Source organism: Engraulis encrasicolus, chromosome 20 (assembly GCF_034702125.1).
Source record: "Engraulis encrasicolus isolate BLACKSEA-1 chromosome 20, IST_EnEncr_1.0, whole genome shotgun sequence".
Taxonomy (NCBI): Eukaryota; Metazoa; Chordata; class Actinopteri; order Clupeiformes; family Engraulidae; genus Engraulis; species Engraulis encrasicolus.
The window spans coordinates 41,866,998-41,875,302 of record NC_085876.1 but is presented as its reverse complement, the minus strand read 5'-3'; positions in this window follow the sequence as shown (position 1 = coordinate 41,875,302).

Here is an 8,305-nt window from a genome sequence, read left to right as displayed (position 1 = left end):
TTTACTAAGCAATAAACTAATATTTTCTAGTATGGCCCAAGTACAGTCATTTTTGCAGCTAAAAATGGCTATTTCTGGAAATTCGAAATGGTGAACCATGGAGAAGATACCCCTTTTCATGTATGAAAAGGGCATTTTTCCAGTCATAATGAATACTTAGAAATTCATGTTGGTGGTAAATATTCATGAAAAAGGTAACATTAGTGAATGGGTTGCATGAATTCTGGAATTAAACAACTAAAAATCTCACACAGTGTCCCTTAAAGTGTGTAATAATGTTATGTAATATACGTTTTTTTTTTTTTTTGCTAGTAGGTCAATGTGCTACTGCACCTCTTATTTTTAACAATGAACAAGCAGAGGAGTTAAGGTAGAGCACACACACTGTAACAACAATATAGCAGCAGCAGTTCACTGAAAGCGGTTCACTGCTCCTATTACCTAATGTGTGTTGGCGGAGGTTTGAACTGCTACTGGTGGTTTTTTTTTTCAATGGAAGATGAGCTGCGTTTTATAAGAGCATCCATGTCACGCAGTCCTTTTAAAGCGCCAAACAGGAGTATTTGTGAACGAGCACATTGTGTGTGTGCATGAGTCTGTGTGTGTACGTGATTCTGTGTGTGTACGTGATTCTCTGTGTGTGTCTGTCTGTGTGTGTCTGTGTGTGCGTGTAAATGTGCTCCTTCAAGCCTACTGCCCACCACTTCCCTCTCGAAGCTTGAAGTGCCTCAGAGGCCAAGGGATAGAGAGCAGCGCTCCTCTCTTCTCCTCTCTTCTCCTCTCTTCTCCTCTCTTCTCCTCTCTTCTCCTCTCTTCTCCTCTCTTCTCTCTTCTTCTCTCTTCTTCTCTCTTCTTCTCTCTTCTCCTCTCTTCTCCTCTCTTCTCCTCTCTTCTCCTCTCTTCTCCTCTCTTCTCCTCTCCTCTCTTCTCCTCTCTTCTCCTCTCTTCTCCTCTCTTCTCCTCTCTTCTCCTCTCCTCTCCTCTCCTCTCTTCTCCTCTCTTCTCCTCTCTTCTCCTCTCCTCTCCTCTCTTCTCCTCTCCTCTCATCTCCTCTCTTCTCCTCTCCTCTCCTCTCTCCTCCTCTCCTCTCTTCTCTTCTCCTCTCCTCTCCTCTCTTCTCCTCTCCTCTCTTCTCCTCTCTTCTCCTCTCTTCTCCTCTCCTCTCCTCTCCTCTCTTATCTTCTCTTCTCTTCTCTTCTCCTCTCTTCTCCTCTCTTCTCCTCTCTTCTCCTCTCCTCTCTTCTCCTCTCTTCTCCTCTCTTCTCCTCTCTCCTCTCTTCTCCTCTCTTCTCCTCTCTTCTCCTCTCTTCTCCTCTCTTCTCTTCTCCACTCTTCTCTTCTCTCTCCTCTCTTCTCTCTCCTCTCTTCTCTCTCCTCTCTTCTCCTCTCTTTTCCTTTCTTTTGTTCTCCTCTCTCCTCTCTTCTCCTCTCTTCTCCTCTCTTCTCTCCTCTCTCTTCTCTCTTCTCTCTTCTCTCTTCTCTCTTCTCTCTTCTCCTCTCTCCTCTCTCCTCTCTCTTCTCCTCTCTTCTCCTCTCTTCTCACTTCTCTTCTCACTTCTCTTCTCCTCTCTTCTCCTCTCTTCTCCTCTCTCCTCTCTTCTCCTCTCTCCTCTCTTCTCTCTCCTGAGTGCACTGCTGAGGCAGGTGAGGTAATCGCCTGCTGCCTGGCAGCCCTGAAAACTAGCCGAATCTAGCCTTCTCTGTTTGCGTTTCGTTTTTTTTTTTTCGTATCTGTTTCGTTCATCTTTATTCATATATTTTGCCAACTACCACTTGCCCCCGCGTTAGCAGTGTGGTCCATTCCCTCCTCCGCACTCCCGCTCTGCTTGACTCATTCATTCACTACACTACACTGCCTTCTTTCACATTTTTCTCCAAACTTTCTTCCCTCCAATCTCTTTCAGAACCTCTTCCTGCAAACACACACAGTAAACAGAGTCAACCTACTGAATCTGTTTTTGAACTGCTGACAATTCTGAAAGCGCCATTTTAAATGTGTGTGAAAGGGCATACCCTCTAAACCAGTGTTTCTCAAACTTTTTCAGGCCGAGGACCACTTTGACCACCCTAAAAATGTTCAGGGACCACCTGTCAACTGAACTGACAGTTTAGATGAGGGGTGCTTATTTGACACTGCTGATTTCGACGCAGATCACTCACTTTTTATTCACATTACAAGCCAGCCTTATTGTTGCGAAAATAATACTTGTTTAGCTTTGTAATTATGTTACAAATATAGCCTACTGCTAGCACGTCTTGGAAAAGTAAAAAATCCCCTCACGGACCACCTGAGCGTTGTCGCGGACCACCAGTGGTCCCCGGACCACACTTTGAGAATCACTGAACTAAACGCACACCAAGACTCACAGAGGAAAGATGTTCAGCATCTTGCTTCCATGTCGTGCTGTGAGACGTGTGGTTGTAAACATGTTTATCATATACAGGGATTGGATGCTAAGTATGAGCAGACGGTGTTCATGGCCTGATGGTATACACTCAGGTCGACAGCTGACGGCATTCACTGGGCCCAGGACAAAGTTGAAAGGGCCCCCTATCCAATACATACAATGTAATGGGGACCCCGTTCTGGGCCCCCTATTCCCCTGGGCCCGGGACCGCTTACCCATTTGCCCCCTGTGCCTTTACACTCACTAGCGTCCTTGGCCTTACACACTCCTACCCTGCACTCATCCAGCCCTCTCAAGGCCATGTAGCACTAACACAGCCTTGATGCCTTGACCTCCTCACTAGGGGTCGACCGATACAGGTTTTTTAATGGCCGATGCGATACCGATCACCCTTGGCCGATACCCGATTTCCGATGCCCTATAATTGGGGCCGATATGGGTTAAAAAAAAAAAAGGTTAAAAAATGACAAATATTCCAGGTCTCAAGTTAAAAATGTACATTCCTTTAACATTATCAAATTGAGGTAGAACTTGTAACATTTAAACACCCACTCTAACAATCAAGTAATGTCTAACAATCAAGTAATAAAAAAATAAAGTGTCTTGGTGCTTTTAAAAAAACCTGAATGACATAAAATAATAAATATTGCGTATCGGCCAAAACCACACGCGTATCGGCCGATACCGATACACTTAAAATATGCAAATATCGGCCCGATATATATATCGGTCTATCCTTACTCCTCACCCAGGGTGGGGACTGGAGGAGTGGCAGCCAGCTGAGGAGGAAGAGGAGGAGAGGCAGGATTTTAAGAGTAAGGGGGGTTGGACCTCCTCAACCAGGGTGGAGAGCAGGCTGCGGAGGGGGAAGGAGAGGAGGTGAGGAGAGGAGAGAAAAGGCAGGATGTTAAGGGGGGGGGGGGGTCATCTAGAAAAGGGAGCTTGGGTGAGGTGAGGATAGGAGAGGAGAGGCAGGATGTTAAGAGGAGGAGGGGGGGGTCATCTAGTAAAGGGAGCTTGGGTGAGGAGAACAGGCTGCGGAGGGAAGGAGAGGTGGTGAGGAGAGGAGAAGCAGGATGTTAAGAGGAGGAGGGGGGGTCATCTAGAAAAGGGAGCTCGGGTGAGGAGAGGCAGGCTGCGGAGAGAGAGAAGGAGGGGAGGAGAGGAGGTCAGGAGGGGAGAGGCAGGATGTTAAGAGGAGGAGGGGGGGTCTCAGTGTTTCCCATACATTGAGGAAACTATGGCGGCCCGCCATAGTTTAAATTTGGCCGCCATAGTTTCCGAAAATGTAAAAAAAAAAAAAATAATAATAATAATAATAAAAAAAATTTTTTTACTTTTTAATTTTTTTTTTTACGATTTCCGTTTTTGTTAAAAACGATTTGAATTACGATTTCCTTCGTATTTTCCTCCTGGAGTAAATACATCCTATAGAGAAAACCACAAGTGCTTGAAAGACAGAGGGATCAAAAGCCTAGTCAAGTTGTTGTAGTTAACTTGGGTTTGGGAGCAATAAAAAAAAACCTTCAGAGAAGGGACAGTTGGGATGAGTTTACTAACACTCCCCAGGCTTTGTTTTACAGTTGTAATGAGTTAGGTGACAGGCCTTCATTGACACGGCAGAGGAGACATTGAGCTGTATATAGAAATGAATGTGAATATAGACATAAATGTGTAATATGTTGTTCAGCCCTTTCAATGGGAGGAATTTTGAAAAACTGGCCCTGTGACCAGCACCCCTCATGTAGAATGTGTACGCCTGTGTGTGTGGGGGGGAAAAGGCATAATCTACCCTCTTAGACCCTTTTTGTCTATGTGTTAACAATTTCACAGTACTCTTAAATTCTTATCTCTGCTCCTCTGACCCCTGCATGAGGGACGAATGAAACTGTGTTGTAAACAGAAATTATTCACTGTACTGCATTTTAAAAATATATATATATAAATGTACTACACCCCCCCCCCACACACACCAAAAAAAAGGCCCGCGTGAAAAGACACCTCACCACCCCCCCACCCGGAAAAAAAAATCCCGGTTGCCCCCATAGTTTCCAAAATTTCTGTGGGAAACACTGGGTCATCTAGTAAAGGGAGCTCGGGTGAGGAGAGGCAGTCTGCGGAGGGAGAGGAGAGCAGACTAGAGACAGGAGAAGGCAGGCTGCTTAACCCATTGCGTCCTGGAGCGACATATACGCTGCATTCAAAATCTTGAGATTTGAGCTGTTTTATTAAAAATGTGGATATGTTAGAGCTGAATGAACACGTTTCACTGCTAAATGAGGGTCCTAGCTTTTACATGCAACTTATTTCATGTTTTTATGTGCTTCAGAGGCTGAGATATGTAGGTTTTAATAGGGAGAGGGCACCCTTTCCCAAAAAGGGCTTAGGACAAAATGGGTTAAAAGGAGGGAGGTTGTATCTCCACAATCATAGGAGAGGAGGGGAGAGGCAGGCTGCTGAAAGGGGAGGAGAAGGAGAAGGCATGATGCAGAGAAGGGAGGCGAGAAGAGGCAAGATGCTGAACAGATAAAAGGCTAGGAGAGGAGAGGGGAGAGAAGGGGAGGGGAGAGGAGAGGAGAAGGGTAGGGAAGAGGAGAGGAGAGGAGTGGAGAGAAAGGGAAGAGGATGAGGGGAGAGGAGAGGAGTGGAGGGGAGAGAAAGGATAGAGGAGGAGAGGAGAGGAGGGGAGAGAAAGGGAGGAGGAGAGGAGAGAAAGGGAGGAGGAGAGGAGAGGAGAGGTGAGGAGAGGAGCAGAGGGGAGAAGAGGGGAGAGCAAGGGAAGAGGAGGAGAGGGGTTATTGGTATTCTCTGCTGGATGCTCTCATACCGCTTGGTTTCGGCCGCAAATAACAGTGGCGTCTGCTTTGCTTTGTGGAATGCCGAATCCATCTTTTCCTGCTGACGACTGTCTCGTGTGATTTTGAGAACCATGTTATTTGGTTTTGGGGGGGGGGGGTGGTTCTCCGTCTCTCTAACTCTCTCTCTCTCTCTCTCTCTCTCTCTCTCTCTCTCTCTCTCTCTCTCTCTCTCTCTCTCTCTCTCTCTCTGTGCGTTCATGGTGGGACTATGGGGGTAGAGTGATGGCTTAGCTGTGGTAATTGTGGTTGAAATGCTCCCACTGGTGCCCAGGGACTCTGGTTAAACACAGGGCCTCGGGCTGGCACTGTACCCCTGGGCTCCTTCTCTCCCACCTCCTCTCCTCTCCTCTCCTCTCCTCTCCTCTCCTCTCCTCTCCCCTCTTCTCCTCTCTCCCCCTCTTCTCTCCTCTCCTCTTCTCTCCTCTCTCCTTCCCACTCCTCTCCTCTCCTCTCCTCTCTCCTTCCCACTCCTCTCCTCTCCTCTCCTCCCCACTCCTCTCCTCTTCTCTCCTCCCCACTCTCCTCTCCTCTCTCTTACCCCCTACTCCGCTTCACTGATGACTGGGTGTATGTTTTTAGAGCAATCGGGGGCATAACGGTCACACACACACACACATACACACAAACACACACACTAACGAACACCCTCACACGGGGGCATGACTATCTCACACTCTTTACACACATTCTTTTCACGAAAGAGTCCCGTCTGATCCACTGACCCTCACTGTGCATGCTATTTGTCACATCATACTCGCAGACCAACAAATTCTTTCACACAAGCTCTTTTGCAATTACTAGACACACACACACACTCTCTCTCACACTCACACTCTCACTCTCTCTGACACACACACACACACACACACACACTCACACACTCACACACTCACACACACACTCACACAGTAGTGGTGAGAACAGTGGTAAAGATCCCAGTCTGCTCTACTGTTTGTCTTATGTGGTGTTGTCATTTGGACCAGCAGCAGCAGCAGCGGCAACAGCAGCAGCCAGTGACTGGACTGGGACAAAAAAAAAAAAACACCCAGGCATTTTTGGCTTAAACTGGCCCCTCAGACATACAATACATTTCCGTATTAGGGATGCAAACGATTAATGGATTAAACGACGTTAATCTATCAATGCATTAATCGATTAAAAAACATTAATCGCAATTAATCGACAATTCAACTGACAAGAGACCCATGTGAAAAGGGCACGTGAAGAGTTTGTGTGAAGAGGGGTGTGAATTTCTGGCAATATTTAAATCACCTTTGGATTAAAGAATTGAAATAGAATTAATTTAAATGTGGTATTTTATCTACATTTGTATTACATTTTTCAGATTTACTAGTTTTTTTTCGAGAAACATTGAGATTTCAGAGGGAAAACGCCGCTTATCAATTAATTGTAAGTCGATCGATAAGGCTATCAACTAATGATTAATGAATGAATCGATAATTTGCATCCCTAGTACTATATCCTGCTTGACTTGTCTACAGTATATTGAAGGTGGACCAAAAGGACTGTCCCCTCTACACTGTGGGCTAGTCCCCAAGAACAGCAACAGTGTTGGCCCCAAGGCACTGTCGGCCCACCGAGAAAATGCCCTTTACGCGAGATCACCAGTCCAGCCCTGAAGCGGGACCAATACTGTACAGTCATCGGAGCAGACAAACATTCCTGATATGGAAGTGCCTCGGAGCCCTCCGTACGTAGCCCTCCTCCTCCGGGGGCCTCGCTCCATGGCTGGCTGACCCACACTAGACCACGATCTTCGGGTTAGACCGCTGCCGCTGGCCCCCGCTGCCTGCTCTGGCTCTGGCTCCGGCTCCGGCTCTGGCTCCGGCTCCGGACCCGACCAAGGCTCCTCTGATCACTTAATCTCTCAGCTATGTAGTGGAGGAAGGCCCCCTGAAGAATGCCCCGAAAGCAGCCAGATCCCAGAAACAACCACCATACAGGGCTCTCTATGGAGTCTTGTGGGGACCAAATGGGAGTACTGTGTGTGTGTAGTGTGTGTGTAGTGTGTGTGTAGTGTGTGTGTGTGTTGTGTGTGTGTGTGTGTTGGGAGAGGGGGGATGTGCAGTGAGTGTGTGTGTGTGTGTGTAGTGTGTGTGTGTGGTTTGTATGTATGTGTGTTGGGAGAGGGGGGCTGTGTAGTGTGTGTGTGTGGTTTGTATGTATGTGTGTTGGGAGAGGGGGGCTGTGCAGTGTGTGTGTGTGTGTAGTGTGTGTGTGTGGTTTGTATGTATGTGTGTTGGGAGAGGGGGGGTGTGCAGTGTGTGTGTGTGTGTGTGTGTGTAGTGTGTGTGTGTGGTTTGTATGTATGTGTGTTGGGAGAGGGGGGCTGTGTAGTGTGTGTGTGTGGTTTGTATGTATGTGTGTTGGGAGAGGGGGGCTGTGCAGTGTGTGTGTGGGTTTGTGAAAGAACACTGGGAAGGGGAGAGGGGGGGGGGGGGGGTTGGGGGGGTGTACAGTTGGGTTGTTGAGGAATTTTGGAATTTTTGGGATCGCTTGTCATCCCCTCTCGACTTTTCCACTGTGGAGTGAGTGGCCGCGGCGCAGAGCTTGGAATTCTGGGAAGGGGGAGGAAAACCACCACTGGAGGCCTGGTGGTGAAAGTGGGCTGAGTTGGTGGTATGGTAGCTAGAGACCCTCGTCCCATGCATTGTGGGTAGTGAAGAAGAAGCCTTTGTCTGGGCACATGCTTCTCCTCCAATGACTTTCCTCTTCCTCCTCCTGCACACACACACACGCACGCACACACACACACACACACACACACACACACACACACACACACACACACACACACACTATAATGCTCCAACTGTTTGAGGAATTGAGAGGGGCTCACGACGCCCCCACTTTTAAAGCTTCTCCTCCGACAGTGCTTCGAGCTGCTGCTGCTTCTGCTGCATGTACCCCTTGAAAAGCCCTGTACTCTCTCTCTCTCTGCTGCTAATTGCCCATTGTGCTAAACACTCCTTCACCGCCCACCACAACCTTATTGTTCTCCCCTTTGCTCTGTTGGAA